Genomic DNA, 17,415 nt, shown 5'->3' on the forward strand with positions numbered 1-17,415 from the left:
GAATTAACCCTAATTGTGAGTTTATTTATCACTGAGAACATTTCATATCTGCATTTCATATACTTTGAACAGGAAGCAGGTGTGCACTAATGATGGTCAGAGTTCAGTTTGATGTCCCATATTGTGCACTACTACATATTTGAAAAGATAAAATTATTTTATTAACAAAGGCAAATATTGTGTGTAATATATCCAATTTGTACAGAGTAGAATTTGTAAAGTGTAGGACTATGTACAAAGCAGAATGTTTTAAACAGTGTAAGAATACAAGTAATCCTTTAAACTGTCCTGAGTCACAAACCACTAATAAACCTTTTCCCGCTAATCTGATAAAATTAATTTCTAAAATATAGGAAAACTCATACGCATGAAAGTGTTTGTGGAGAGAGGAGATTTTTCAATTATATGCTGTCACAGGGGGTGATTAATAGTTATTAAATTCATTTTATCGCTTAGGCTGTGAAGCAGATATTGTTAAAATGTTTGCATGTCAGTTTAAACTTGTGTTCATTTCTCATATTAAGCAGTATCATGAATGAATAACTTTATTTACCAGTCGACAATGCAAGTTTTTAATTTTCTGCGTTCTTTTTTCAACGGTTTTATTGGAACGTTTTTATTATGTAAAAGGCTAAAACACTTGTCTGACGCCTACACTTCACTGAAGATTAACATTTATTTGCATTCTTTCCTATCGGATTTCACAAACAGAAAATCAGTTACTGTTCTTTTTAATTTCACGGTGGTTTAATTCTTCTACTCCAACTTAACGTTTATCAAAACTACGTGATGATGCAATAAATCGAATCGATGCGATCGAAGCCAACTCTACATCAATGGCATTCCTTTAAAAGAAATTCTCAATTATTAAACCTATGATTCTATGCCCGGATTTACATTAACATGCTCTCGTTTGATATTTTATTACAAATACTTAATTTTCACTTGTAATTAATAATTAAAATTTTGCCTCAATGTATAGCTTAATGCCTTAATGTTTGACTATCATATGGGAGTGTCTACTCTAGATTATGTATCCTGACGGGTTTCCAAATATCAACCACCTGCCTTTTAAACTGGTAGTTTTCATCTATCACATTTATCTCGCATTTAGTTCTCAATTTTTCGCACTACTTATAAAACTCGGAATTAAAGCATGTTTACTTTCATTATCGGAATTCGAACATTCGTCAGTTGTCTCGTACCATCTTTCAAGCTTGTTATTTAAACTACAATTAAATTCCTGTGTTTACTTCCACCAAGCATAATCATCCTATAAGCCACGCCTCTCCGCTATGTTGGGTTACCAGCCCGAACATAACTTTGCATTACGCTGTGTCGGCGAAGCGGTTATCGTTTGTAATTTCAATTTTACACCATCGCTTAAGCTGCAGAGGGCAACACAAAGAACTGTGATATAGCATGACCGACTCATCCGCGACCATGATCGCAAACACGCATGCGCATTTCGGACCGAATTATTCTCAAAATAGGGTGAAAGGATGGGGACTTTCTTTCCCTCCAGCATAGCTTTTCCGGAGATGAGAAGACCTTTCACGTCGCAGCAAGTAATACCACCCCTTTTGGACGAGTCTATGTGTTTTGGCACAATGCCAACCAGGGTTGCGCTTGAGAGGGTGATCGATTCATAACAGGCATCCTAGATTTATTATTATGTTAACGAAACTAGTAGTCTCTACAAAACATTACTACTTGTTTATTACTCACCAGATTTCTCGTACACTTTTACGTTAGAACAATTCAGCTAGTGTTACGATTTTAATATTACGTGGCCGTATCTTCTCTTTTTTTAATCAAATTGCGTTGTCTCTTGAGGCGAAGCGGTGTTTATATAAAGTGTGGCATTACAGCACTCCTGTCTACATCTCGAAACGTCAGTATGTATGTGAGGCGGTTCTATAACTTTCATCCAAGAGGGAAGCTAGAATTCTTGCACATGCGATTTTCCCGTCTATTTTTCCATCGCTAACGTTTAAAAAATTTTCAATGCTACGACAATTTTCCGAAGAATATACACAGACGTCTTTGCCTTTTCAGGGCCAACTCAACAGCTCTTCTCGAAACAATCGGATACACTAGCCCGTATCGGATTGTTTGTGGAAAGAACCAAACAATGTTTACCCAGCGAAAACGTTTGTACTCGTTTTCGTAAAACATACATACACACAAAGACACTACTTGTGTTTTTTTCTTTTCCCTCTGCTGAAGATTTTCCCTCTGCTGAAGATTTTCCCTTGCTGAAGGTTTACTTGAAACATATGATTTAAAGTTTCCAATAATAAATGCTTTTTATGTTTATAACAACTTTTAGATGTTTAATGTAGATGGGATGTATCTGATTTTAAACTGCTGTAACTGTTAATATAATTTTACGGATGTCTATTTACTAAACTGCTTAGAAAGTTACTTATAACTCCACCGACTTGAAATGTAGCAACTAATTTGGGACAAAATTTTCGACCTAAACGTAACAACTAATTTGGGACGGATGGAGTATAATTCAACATTTTGTTTTAATTCCTTTTAAGAAATTTCGTCATCACGAATTATAAAGCTATCATATTAAAAAATCACTGTTTTCAAAAAGGCTTTTAACGTAATAATATTAAGAATAATAAATAGAAAAACGATTGGGATGACAAGCCAAATCTTCTTTCCAAGAATTTTGAATATAAATATATTAATTTCAATTAAAATACTTTTAATATATTTTAAAAGTGTAAAATGAGGTTAAATATTTTGAAATACTTTAATTTCCTGTAAAATTGCCTTTATTAAAATTCTACTATTAGCTCACACTCTGCCTATATCTTGTTCGAATTTCCAATCGTTCATAAAATACTCAAGTTTATCCACTCGAGTTCAAATACAATTTTTTAAACTTGTAATGTATGACACTTGATATTAATATAAGGTATTTTCTCCCTCCTTCTAGAATGCCTTCATGGTGTAACGGTTAGTACAATTGGCTCATATTCGAAAGATCCAGGCTCGAGTCTCGAAGAGGGCATTGCTTATTTTTCCTTTCTCCCGCATATATATATATATATAATAATTTATTTCCTAAACAGTATTGATTAATTGATTATATTATCTCCTAAGTTTAATTAAAGTAGAATTATTTTAAAAGCGTGCATCCATACTGGTAAGTTATATTTTGAAAGATGTTTTGAAGTAATTTGAAAGCAAAATGTTAATAATGTTTTAACGGGGACTGGAGTTAAATCATCATGAAGAATAAAATTTCAATTGTAAAAGGAAAAATTAAAACATGTAATCATTGTCATTGATCGGAAATTAGTTGACTTTTCAAGGGGAACAAACCAACTCCCGTTCAATGAACAATAATTGATAAAAATACGTAAATACGAAAGTGTTTCGTCTTTACTCGAGTTATAAGTTAAAGGCAAACCGGCAATTCTAGTCAGGCCAAATATTTCCGCGAATAGAAGGAATTATGAACCAATGCTGATATTCAAAGAACTTATTCTTATGAAGCATTTTAGTCAATTCAATTTGGAGTAAAAATCAATTACTGTAGAGAAATCCTATTTAACTCGAGTAATCGTCCCCGACACTTTCATGTTTATGCATTTGAGTACCATATTATTTGTAGAAATTAAACATTGCAAATTGTCATTATGAAATCGAATTCAAAGTAAAGTTGAAATAAACATAGAAGATTATAAAAAAAGATAAATAATGCAAAATTTGTAAAAACAAATCAAAGACAATATAAAAATAATATAAAAAATAATATAGAAAATAATATATAATAAGAACAGTGAATGTACAGGAAGATATAAAGGCCAGAAAAGGTATTAAGTAACTTACATTCTTTCTAGTGGGGGAGTTGGCAAAGTGTTCTCTTCGTGTCTGACTCAGAAGTGTAGGGTGTCCGAAAATTCTTAACGGCAGTAGGGGCTTTGAATAATATCAGTCGGTAAAACTTGAAGCAATTTATGGTAGTGGGTGGGACTTGGAATTCTTGAGGGATGTATTTTGTGGAGTTATCTGAGAGACACCATCTGTTAAGATTTTTTTGAAAATACTAGTGAATGGAAATTAATTAATTTCTGGCTAATTGTCGTGTCGCAATGATTAAGAATTTAAGAAAGGAAAAAAGCATTTTCACTGTCCAAGAGCTAATAGACAGTTACTTAATACCTTTTCTGGCCTTTATATCTTCATGTACATTCACTGATCTTATTTATATTATTTTCTATATTATTTTTTATATTATTTTTATATTGTGTTTGATTTGTTTTTACAAATTTTGCATTATTTATCTTTTTTTATAATCTTCTATGTTTATTTCAACTTTACTTTGAATTCGATTTCATAATGACAATTTCCAATGTTTAATTTCTACAAATAATATAGTACTCAAATGCATAAACATCAAAGTGTCGGGGACGATTACTCGAGTTAAATAGGATTTCTCTACAGTAATTGATTTTTACTCCAAATTGAATTGACTAAAATGCTTCATAAGAATAAGTTCTTTCAATATCAGCATTGGTTCATAATTCCTTCTATTCGCGGAAATATTTGGCCTGACTAGAATTGCCGGTTTGGCTTTAACTTATAACTCGAGTAAAGACGAAACGGTTACAGCCGAAAACATCGCGGCAAAAACATCGCGGACGAAAACATCGCGGAGAAAACAACGCAAGGCGAAAACATCGTGGGAGAAAACATCGCAGTTCTAAAACATCGTGGTACAAAACATCGTCGTCGAAAATAAAGCGGTTCAAAAACTTCGCAGTTTAAAAATATCGCCGTCGAAAATATCGTGGTAAAAAATAAAGTATCTATTAATCATCGCATGACGATAACATCGCAGACATGCTTTTTTCAGGCTTTAATAACTGTAAATGGATATTCCCATAATGATTTGTGAGCGCAAGTGATGTAAGGAAGGATAATTTTTACTTTCACATTTTTTTATTAATTAATAAATTTTTGCTGAAAAAATAAGAAGGAAACTTAAGCATAGAAAATTAAATGCAACTTAATAGATTATACTTTTTATGAAAAATTACCTGTAAAATCTATATTAAAAATAATTTATTATGGTCTTTGTTAGTTAACTATGTCGATTTAAAATTCTATTAAGTGCTGTAAGTTGCATTAATTTTCTATACTTAAGTTTCCTTTTTATTTTCTCAGCAAAAATGTATTAATAAAAAATATGAAAGTAAAAATTATCCTTCTTACCCTCTTGCGCTCACGAATCATTATGGGAATATCCATTTACAGTTATTAAAGCATGTCTGAAAAAAGCATGTCTGCGATGTTATCGTCATGCGATGATTTGTAGATACTTTATTTTTTATCACGATATTTTCGACGACTATGTTTTTAAATTGCGAAGTTTTTGAACCGCTTTATTTTCGACGACGATATTTTGTACCACGATGTTTTAGAACTGCGATGTTTTTCTCTTTGCGATGTGTTCTCCCACGATGTTTTGTAGCACGACGTTTTCGCCTTGCGTTGTTTTCTCCGCGACGTTTTCCTCCGCGATGTTTTTGCCGCGATGTTGTCGGCGGACACCAGACGAAACACTTTCGTATTTACGTATTTTTATCAATTATTGTTCATTGAACGGGAGTTGGTTTGATTCCCTTGAAAAGTCAACTAATTTTCGATCAATGACAATGATTACATGTTTTAATTTTCCTTTTACAATTGAAATTTTATTCTTCGTGATGATTTAACTCCAGTCCCCGTTAAAACATTATTAACATTTTGCTTTCAAATTACTTCAAAACATCTTTCAAAATATAACTTACCAGTATTAACCAGTAACTTACCAGTTATAACTTACCAGTTTTTAGAATTAAAATAAGCAGTGTGGCCAGTATTCCCTTTCACCTCCCTTTGTCACACTGATACAAAGGCACTTCCATTTCTTGCGTAAATATAAAAACAAAGATACACATACATGTATATGTATGTGTATCTTTGTATACCTATATACAGTATAGATTCACACTTTTAAAATAATTCTACTTTAATTAAACTCGGGAGATAATATAATCAATTAATCAATACTGTTTAGGAAATAAATTATTATTAACTAACTTTGCAGCAATTGCGCAAGTAATAATAACTTGTATTCGCACTAAATGGATTTAAGATCATACAACATTATATATATATATATATATAACCTAATGACTCTACAGTAAGAACTAAAGATTCGTATAAAATTCTATATAGAGTATAAAATTCTAAATTTAAATCAAGTTGGCTCAGTCTAGACCAGTGATTCTCACCAGCTTTTTCCCCATATACCCTTTCCACCATTGCTAAATGATCATTCAACCTCTCCTTCCCAAAACTTGAAAAGTAGATATGTGTTTGTTTAAATACGGATTATTTTTTAAGTAAATTAAACAAGTATCAAACATGTTGGTAAATACCAAAATTTGAATAAATGTTCTTTTTTGTATTCATAAACTAAATCTAAATACTTAATACGTAAAGAAAAGGTGGACTAAATTACTCTCTGAAACTTTGAAATTCCCCTTAGGGCTATTCCTCCTGATTGAGGACCCATAGTCTAGCCAGAATTCGTTTTTAATAGTGACTAAATATACAGATAATTTAATTTGTCCCACTTTTCTTATACTAACTTTTGTCACAGAAACTTCGGATTACGTGCATGTTTTTTGAAAATAAAAGACACAAATTTTAAAAAAAATATATGTTTAAAATTTGATGTTGAATTCAAAAACAGTTATTTGGTAGCCAGACCTAATAAACCTAAGAGATCAAATTTGAAGTACACCTTACTTGTTCTTACTAACTTCTGCTTAATGAATTAGAATTATTCTTAGAAAAGAACCTTAAAAACTGGTGAAACATTTCATGCTAGAAAACAAGATATTAGAAACTTTGAACTCATTCAATAGAAGAAAAAAGTTATTCAAAACGTAACTCCATAACAAAACATTTTTTTTCTACTTGATCGTCAACACATGAGGCTTTTAAGAAATACCTCCTACAAGATATGTGGCCACTATTTCTGTGCTGTCAGAATATGAAATTCGTATAAGGAAATCAATGCACTTCGAGGAGAAGAAAATGACCTTAATTTGATAGTTTTTCTACCTAATAAATTTTTACATGTTATGAGTTTCTTTTTCTTAATCTAGGCGAAATAATATTCAACACATAATAACAGCATAAAACCCACAAAAGAAGTGTTCCAGTGAATTTTCAGTTTCTAAATGCTGTTTAAATTTGCTTCAATCAAAGTTTTTGTATATAAATAATTACGGTAAATTGAAATGAACTGTTTTTTAAGCGTTTACAGTTAATCGAGTAATATAATATTTTTATTGAAATAAAAATTATTTTTAATGTGCAAGATTACTTTTCTTACAACGCTGGGCTCATGGTTCTTAAATCCTCTTGTTGCTAAGTTCAGAAACCTGTGTTATTAAAATTATTCGAATAGTTTAACTTTTATTACGGTTTCATATTTTTCATTTTAACTTTCACATGGTTGCGTTTTCAACCATATGAAAGTTAAAATGAAAAATATTACTTGTACGTAAATTTTAATATATGTAATAATTTAATGTTTTTAGAAATAGTTCAGTAGTTTTACTTTTAAACAATGGCTTTGATATAACAAGCATGTTTAATTAGTTCATCAAAAAGTTGTTAGAGACACTATCAAATCAGGAACTAGCATATTTTTCCACTCTGCAGTTTTACTGCAAAAACAGTGAATTATCCCTTTAAAAATGGTTAAAAAATATTTAATTCCTTTCATTTTCCAATTATTGAAATTTTTAAAATAATTGAAATTCTAACTAAATCCTTAGACAAAAGGTTATTCAAGAACTATACTAAAGAAATGTAAGAAAGGGGTTAACTTCAGTTACAAGCGGAATTTCAGATAATGTTATTTTCTAGTAGGTAACTAACAAAAAACATTTAAAATCCTCTTTAATTGTTCTCCTGCCACACCCTCCCTTCTGAGGCCTTCTTTGGCGCCCCAGGTTCCATAGGGAATAAAGCAATTAAGCAAGGCTCTCCTCTCTTTAACTGCTTTTTCACACAGCTGGGGGCAAAAGAAAAGGAAGGCAATGGTTTCCTGCCTGAATAGCCAGCGGCCAGTTAGAAAACTACATGACAAAAGCCCACAAGACGAATGCCCACTTAAAACCAGCACACATTTTCAGGAAATCCAAAATAACTATGACTTCCTGAAAAATTTTACGAGTAATTATTATGATTAAAAAAATTAAATTTCAAGTGGGAATGAAATTAATTTATGTAAAATCCAAGTTGTCAAAATTTAACTGGATTATTTGAAACCATGCTTTTTATTCACCATTAAAACGGTGTTTGCGCTTAATCATAATAGAATACTGTACTTTTATTTTTTTTCGTTAAAATGAAAGTTCGGCTTTAATTCTCCATATTAAATTCATATAATGCAAAATTTTCTGTAGTGTTAAATTATTCATAAATTATTCTCTGTATATGATGAAAATTTACATACATATTATACTCCTTATAATTTTGTAGAATTAAAATAAGCTGTGTGGCCAGTATTCCCTTTCACCTCCCTTTGTCACACTTATACAAAGGCACTTCCATTTCTTGCGTAAATATAAAAACAAAGATACATACATGTATATGTTTTTAATAATATTATTTTGATTGACTCTCTGTACTATATATATATATATACGAATTTAATTCAGCCGGAGACGAAAATGAAATGTGTTCCGCTACTTAAATTTATTGTTCAATTATTTCTTATTCATTTATTTTTTATTTTATCTCTATTCATGACGTATATATCGGTGTGGGTTTTTGTTAGTGTGGACTTTTATCAGCGTGCCCTTCTATCTATGTGGGCTTTTATCTGTGTGGGCTTTCATCAATGTGCGCTTTCATGGGTGTGGGTATTAGTCGCGTGGGCAATTATCCCAGTGGGGTCATTTTTGTGGGCTTTTGTCGTGTGCACTTTCGTCCTTTTGTCTGGTCACCGCATGGACTTTATGTATTTCCTTCACAATGCATTTTGCTGTGAAATGACAAACATTGTACAGTTAATAATTAAAAATAAAAGTATGTTTTGACTAACAAAACTAAAGAAAGGAATATTTATACATGATTAATAAAAATTAATTATTCATGTAATATTATATCTAGAGTAAGGTACCATCCTTATACTCATTATTGGAATTGTCGTATATTGATACTTTGATACCCCCCTTACTTTGTTTAAAAATTTGAAATTAGATCCCATTTACTCAAAAACCAGTATTATATTTATTTGTTCCATCTGCTTAGTTACACTTAAGTGCTTAAAGTTCTAGTCATTGTACAAGGCATATATAATAAATATGTTTTTCTCCTATCTAAAATATCTATTTGTAAAATATCTTTTGAAGTAAATCTTTTAATTATAATAATGATTAATCTTTTATGTGGTAAGATTATGTAAATTATGTATGGATATTAGATTTAAGTGACTGAAATTTAAAAATTTCAATGGGAAAGTGGTGTTTACTTGGAATATTCCCATGATTCTCGAGTTACCTGGAGTCTTGTTAGACAACAATGCTGCATAAATGTACTAGACCGTTTGGCAGATGAAGCTACTATGTATTTTTCTGCATTACATGGAAAATAGAGGTGTGTTCTTATACCTGTTACCCATCATCTGGCTTGTAAGTATGAATAAAATATTAAGATACTTATTTATTGATCTATTATTTATTGAAAAATATTTTTATGATATAAATCCAGATGTATTGCATAGTTACAAGAACTATCTATTAGTTTTCATGTTAGTTCTAAGCTTTATTGTAAATTTTATTTTTTTACTTTGAAAAAGAATAATTGTGATGAAATATTATATTCTGGACGATTATATATCTCTAAACCACAGAATTTCTAGCAGCAATTTGCCATCAGTGTCAACATTAAAAAATCATTATACTGAATAATTCACCTTATAGCTGTAAACTGCTAATATTTTGATACAATTGGACATATTATTTTAGGATATGTCTCTTAATCTTCTCTTAACTCGTTCCATACTCAAATCATCCCCTTAGAAGCTAAGATTGAGAATACTCGTCTCCTCAAGCAACAACTGGATGCTGTACGAGTCGCATCGGACATGGACCAGCATACACCTCTTACGGCAAAAGCAAACTGTGATACATTGAAAGTACTGGAGCCCCTTAAGGGTAAGTGTGTTTTTAAATATCTCAGTATGCTAAAAAAACCCTTAGATAGCCTTGCTAATGCTTTTAATGATAATTTTAAGTTAAATATAAAAAGAAAACAACATGAAATCTCGGATAATTCAAACGCTAATTCTAACCACGAGGATGGTAAGCCTATAAGGCATACATACGTATAGTATATTTTTCAGTTGCAATACCTTATTACCACTGAGAATTTTTTGCGATTCCCAGGACGCCATAATACAGTCAAAAAGTCATTAATTCAGACACCCATAATCCGGACCTCAAAGCTACAAACTTTCTGCGCATGCGTCACGTTTACGTGTGCTCGTAAGACCTTTACGGCTGTGACTTTGCCTGTGCACATGCGCATAATACGTTTACGCATGCGCGTTTAACGTATAACGGACGGTATAAGCTGAGCTAAAATTATCTAATTCAGTTAATGTTGCAGATTGCGTTGTTCCTTAATCTTCGAATTGGATCAGGCTTATTATTTTTTTCAGACTGTTAGAGCAATTTTATAAAAGTAAGCTTGAACTTTCGATTATGTCAAACAGAATTTCCGATATATATTTACTAATATGTACAGGATCTACAAAGCAAAAGTATGTTTCGAAGTCCATTAAACAAAAAGTGGAATTGCTGCAAAAAATGGAAAAAGTCATATCCTTTGTTTCTTAACCATTCCGAAATCTGTTTATCAATTTCATGCTGCTCTGCGGGGGGGACATCGCAGCGCGCAATGAACTGGAAGTTGATTTGTCAGCACTATCCTTATCTTCAGGACAAATGTTTTTATTTTATTCGGCTTATAATTCCTTACTAAATGTAGTATTTCATCTCGATGTATTCCGTCTTTGATATGATTTAAATCAAATTCCTTGTCATTATAAATATCACAAGTACACATCAAATAGTTTTCTGGTTGCAATTTTCTAATTTCGACTATGCTTAATGTATGCTTTACGCATGTGCTTGTTGAAAGAAATGTTTAATAAAGTAAACAAATAAATATTAAGCTTTTTTTTTTGTAAATTTTGATACCCTTTAGATCATAATTGTTCTTTATTTCATAAATAACGGTTTCATATTTTTAATTGTATAATTTCTTCATGCCATCTTACCAGATTTAAACTGATGATCTATAATCCGGAATCGCCAAAGTCCCGACGAGTCCGGATTAACTACTTTTGACTGTATTTACAAAAATTCTGTGGAACCCAATAAGTACTGCGCAAATCCGACACATGCGTGAGTGAAACTGTCAATTTTTTCTTTTGTACACTTGCAGTTTTAGGTCACTACATTTAATTTCTAATTTTAAGACATAGAACAATGTGAACATTTTAAATAAGTAACAGATGAAATGACAGCGTCACGTGCAAAGCAAGAAAAATGAACGTTTCTATTATAAAATGAAGGCGTCGAAACGGATTCATTTTTTTTTCTTTGTCTGTATTGCCATATCTATTTTAAGATGTATTGTATTATGTAAAAGTATTTGGTAATTGTAAAAGTATTATAATAAATTAAAGAAATATCAAAACTGCTAAAATTCTAGGCAACCCCCTGCTGCAAGTCCAGCGACTCCAGTTTAAGAAACCCTGGTATAGACAGACAACCCGGCGAAATTACGCCCTAATTGAGATACAGACATAAAACTTATATCAAAATGATGGGGCATGCATTTGCAGTTGAAAGCAGCAAAACGCATCAAAATGGATCATTAACTTTCGAGTCGTGTGATTTTGATGCGGCTTGCTGCTTTCAAAAGCATTTTCCTACAACTTGCATCCTATTTGAGATGCAGATATAAAATTTGTGGAGCATGAAATTGCTATTGAATGCAGGAAACCGCATCAAAATCGGACAATCGGTTCCCGTGTAAAACAGATTTTAAAAAACTGTAATTCTTAGAGATGCATCAAATTTCATTGCCATGAAAAATATATTTCGTCCTCTGGACCCTGAAAACGATACTAATTATGTCCAGAATGCAGTTAACACTGTAAATCAACGAAGCACTTCAAGTCAAAATTTACCTACACCACCACAACCAAAAGTTGTTCCTCCAGTCAAAAATTCTACAATGATATAACCAGGGCAAACAAGTCCACAATACCAATTTTAAATCATATCAAATCCGAAGAACACAGGAAAAGGCCTAAAACCATCCTCGGAGACATACAATAAAGGTTTTTGATAAACGTTTAATTACTGTAAAGGCCCTTATTTTTGCAGGCCGTAATTTTCACAAAAATGAATATATCGGTGATTTCGCGAGTTGAAAATTTCACGAATTTTATATGAACAGAACAGAAAGTTGAAAAATTTTAAAAGTACTTAAGTAAAGTTGGGGGAAAAAAAAAGTATTTCGCAAAGCTTTGATTTTTGCGATTACGACGGGCTCACGAAAATAAGGGCCTTTACACCAGTTTAAAAAAGACCCAAAAAACTAATTAATTATTCTTTAACTAATTATTGTAATATACCTAATTGCCTAGCTTAGCACCAAAAATTGGGAAAATTAAAATTTTTATTCCTATCGCATCACTAATTAATATTGAAGCAGGCTTAATTTAATTTTTCCATCATGTCCTCTAGCCCCTCATTCACTCAGCCATCCCTTTAAATTAGTATGGATTGAAGACAAGAAAGAATTTCAACCAATCACAAAAAATTCTGGTGGAAAAAATTGAAATAAGTGAGAGATGGAGCGCTTAACGAGGATCCTTAAGCGCTCCATCTCTCACTTTGTAATCACAGTTCAACAGCTTTCGGCCATGAAGGCGGTAGCTATCATAATCATACCACACACTCTACAACCAATCACGTTCGTCTCGATCTAGTTACTCAACCGTAAACCACAGAAGGATTTTTCGCCGATTTAATGGCTATATCCAAACTAAACAATAAAATTATCATAGGTAGAGACTTTAACTCACACCACAAAAATCGGAACTGCAGAAATGATAATTCAAATGGTCACATTGTTAATCAATTTGCCTCAACGGCCAACTTTACTGTTGTAGCTCCCTCCTACCCAACATGCTATAGATCTGCAAGCATTATTGAATTTTTCCTGCTAAAAAATATTTATCAACCATCAAGGATAGAAAGATTACGTGAACTATTCTCTGATTATAACCCTGTTTTAATGGAGGTGAATATCAGTAGCTATAGTACATCACACAAAAGAGCCTTTATTATGAACTGGGTAGCTCTAAACAACACTCAGTACCCGTTACCCGCGATACACAGTGAAGACGAGTTAGACGCAGTTATCGAAGATTTTACTAGCACACTTAACCGTGCTCTGAAAAATAGCAAGGCGGTCCCGTTGACTGGTAGGGCCAGAGATCCTGCTATTAGAGAACTTTTAGCTAACAGAAAGAGAGCTAGAAAAATATGGCAGAGGACCAGATGCCCAGAAGTTAAGAGAATTTTAAATCGGCTGAATCAGGAAGTCAGTACACGCACAAAACAAATGGTCTAGATATTTAGAATCACTCTCTACTGATGATCATGTATATGGAAAGCTGCTTCTAGATATAATAGATGCTACACAAATATTCTGCCCCTTAATGGCCCCTCTGGGATCACATACACAGAAACTGAGAAAGCTGAGTCACTAGCTGATCACTACGCTACTCAGTTTTACATTAACATCTCACACCCAGACACAGAACGCACAGTTAGTTACACTAACAATTTATACTTTTCATAACCAAAAACAGACAACATCCGTCTTGCTAAACCTTCGGAAGTTAACACCGCCACCTCCATACCTGTCCCTTTCAATGATGTTCGATCGATTATTGCGGCTTCCCCGCTCTCTCCAGATGAGTATGCGATGAGAATCGCTACTCAGACTGAATCTGCTCTCATCTGTAAAGAGTACTCGTCCCCATTCATTGTCTCTCCAATTCCGGTGTTCCCGGCACCACAGAGAACGCCTTCTCCGATGGGCAGGCATTAGAGGTACACACCGTACAGGGCGTCGTGCAAACAGACCACCACCCTGCAGTCTTCTGGCCACGGTAAAACGCGATATCTGTCGTCCAGTCGCCTGCGTCGTGTGTCTAGCGATTTCTCCCGCTGTCTGCCGCCTGTTTCTTCTGGCCTGTAAGGCAATATACCGGTCATCTGCAGGTGTGGTTCCTCGTGAACGACCACTACTAAACCCCCGGATAGCTGTTCCTGTAGTTTTAAATTGTCTCCAAAGTCGTGAAACGATGCTGTGAGCAATTCCGATCTCTGCAGCCACACTTGTCACACGGCGGCCTTCCTCCAACTTCCCAATGACCTCGGGTAAAAGCATCCAGATGTCATCTAACAGATTGATTATTCGCCATTTCTCGCCGAGGCAGCAACTCAGTGTGATTTTAACTGCTATACGGTGTGCAATCTCTTTGCCAGAAATACTGATCTTTCACCGAGAACATGCTTTATACAACTCAGACACTCCCCCATTATGTCTACCTGCATATCTGCGCAAGTGCTACCGTAGATCACCTTACTTAATCTCGGGATTGGTCTTTCTGTCCGCTCTGCCTCTTCGTTCAGCTGATATGCTAATTTTTCGACTTCGTCCTTAATTTTTGCACACCAGTGTATTTCACGTGCTATACACAGGATAAGGTACAACCCAGGAACCTGGAAATGATGTGTGTCTTTGTACCCTTCTAAAGGAGTATGGATTGAAAACAGCCTAGGCCATCCCCGTAGCACACTGTAAATCACACTTCACCCAATAGGATTACTCCTCTGCCAGCCAACAGAAGTTCAACAAGCTCCCGCCTACCACCTGACTACTGAACCATTCAGCCTTGAATACTCGAGGAGAGGGGGAAGAAAAAAGAAGAAAAGGGCTTTTTCTTCTCTCTCCGCCCCCGATTGCCTCTGCTGCTCACACTCCAACTAGCTCTAGGTTTTAACTTCAAAACTCATCATCTTATATTTGCTGCAAACTCTGCCATTACTACTGATTATAATGTCACAATTGCTTTCATTTCATTTCATTTCACTGCCATAACTGCTCTTTGAATTTTTATTTTTACGAACTTCAGCAACATTATTTCTTTAACATTCGTAAAAGTATTAACTTACTACACTGGGATAAGGCTATGCCCAGGAACCCACTACAACTGAACATTAGTTCATCGAGGAAGGGCATACTCTAAATGAAGCTGCAGATGTCCAAATAAAAAAGGAAAAGAAAACCTATTCACAATAAATTGTTTCAACAAAGGAAACGATTGTGTGATTTTAGATGACAGTCGGAGAGTATTAGTATCAAATATTTTATTTCATCATACCACCAACAAATATTTTCTTTTGTTTCAGAAGCCCATCAAAAACTTACATGACAGCAAATGCAAATCTAGTATAAATAACGTTTATGTTGCTAAAATAAATTCTGATTTCCAAAGATGGCCTGTTTCTCGCATTGTTGGTAAATCATGGTTGATGGGCATTAAGAATGGTCTTTCCTCTAATTCACTGGACACACACAAATTAGCAGCACGTTGGTGTTAATTCTTTTTAATTCTGTATTAAAATATACAACTTTAAACTTAGTTGACATATGCGGCATTTGAAGTGCAAAGAATAAAAATTTTTCTTAAATACTATGCTTTGTTGCTTATCTTTTAGAAATTTAAAGACCTGGAATTCTGCAATTCTGAGTAAAAAATGAAAATAAAAAACAATTAACACCAACAAAAACTTGTGGTAACATGACAGACAAATTATTACAAATACTACAAAAGATCATGCCTTTTCATTTTATTTAACCATATGTTAAAGCAGTATTCTTTATTAGACCTGGAAAAGTTAGAAACAGGAATATATTTTACTACAAAAACTACACGACAATTTTGAAATTAGAAGCTTTTCTGTATGAATTCCACTCTAAAACAATGCAAGTGCAGTCTTGACGATAAGAAAGTCAAATTTATTGAAATTTAAATTTGTATTTCCATTTTAATTTTCATTTTCCTAAAAACATTTGTCAACTTTGCAGGATTTCATCTTCAAGTATATATGTACAGACATTTAAAGTTCTGATGTATTAACATCTCGTGGAAATACACCTATCCCTCGATTTATACAGTACTTACCTGTTTTACATGATTTCAGTTTTACACAGTTTAAAAATTAACAGATTTCAAAAACTTAGTAAAATAGTATTTGCTGCATAAACGCAAATACATACATTTGAAGTCATTTTTTAATCTCATTTCTTTGGTAACACTGGTGGCAACAACAAGGATGGGGATTCCCCGTGTTAGGGGAATCTCAATAGTATGTATATGTATTTCATAACAGTAAAATTTTAAATTATATGGTTCACGCGAACTAATGCAGTATCAGTATTTTAGCAGCAAGGATTACATCATTTTTATCTACATATCTGAATGTTTACTAGCAAGTTTTCAACATTTACAGTTTTTGTGGCATTTTTTATAATTTATGTAAATTTTTTCAAGTATTATAATGCCAAAACGATTTTTAAAAAAAAATCAAAAATGAAATTAGAAGCAAAAATTAAAATATTAGATCATCTATGTAATAGAGAAGGAGTAACAAATGTTGCTAAATTTTACTCCATGAATGAAGCCACAATAAGGACAATTAAAAAAAAAATGAAGACTCTACTAGAAAAAGAATTAGATATGGGTAGAAGACGAAAATTTAAAATGGATTCCAATTGATACTGATGCTATTAGAAACAAGGCTTTAAAAATTTATAAAGCACTTAAGAATCGGTCACTATCGACTTTGTCAGATGAAAAAAAGGTATCTTTTTCCACAAGTCATGGTTGGTTTGAGAGATTTAATAATATTTAAACAAAGGCATTCTTTACATAATCTAAGATTGAAAGGAGAAAGTGCATCTGCTGATTCGAATGTAACAACAATATCCAGCAAAATTTGCTGAAATCAATTGCCACGATCTCCTACATTTCTGATCAGATCTTCAATGCTGACGTGTCTACGTTGTTCTGAAAAAAAAAAAAAAAAAAAAAAAAAAAAAAATACAGTCAAAAGTCGTTAATCCGGACTCGTCGGGACTTCGGCGATTCCGGATTATCGATTTTTCCGCATTATAGATCATCAGTTTAAATCTCGTAAGATGGCATGCAGAAATTCTAAA

The 17,415-nt window shown here is 33.0% G+C and overlaps 1 protein-coding gene and 1 long non-coding RNA gene across 12 annotated transcripts in view; one reads left to right on the forward strand and one right to left on the reverse strand.

Moving 5' to 3' along the window:
- The window catches only part of LOC146995185 (uncharacterized), a 428,660-nt gene that overhangs the window by 312,372 nt on the left and 98,873 nt on the right, over nucleotides 1–17,415 (reverse strand). The gene's annotated exons all lie outside the window — the stretch shown is intronic.
- The window catches only part of LOC146995191 (uncharacterized), a 95,610-nt gene continuing 87,550 nt past the window's right edge, over nucleotides 9,356–17,415 (forward strand). For 2 of the 7 annotated variants that reach the window (XR_015043622.1, XR_015043625.1), the window contains exon 1: nucleotides 9,379–10,253. This is a non-coding gene — a long non-coding RNA (uncharacterized LOC146995191). Of the gene's footprint in view, nucleotides 10,254–17,415 lie in introns of all 7 variants that reach the window. The other 5 variants (XR_015043621.1, XR_015043620.1, XR_015043627.1 and 2 more) reach the window with 5 other exon arrangements.

Source organism: Stegodyphus dumicola, chromosome 10 (assembly GCF_044657685.1).
Source record: "Stegodyphus dumicola isolate Sdum_Otavi_A_Nest chromosome 10, ASM4465768v1".
In the NCBI taxonomy this organism is placed as follows: Eukaryota; Metazoa; Arthropoda; class Arachnida; order Araneae; family Eresidae; genus Stegodyphus; species Stegodyphus dumicola.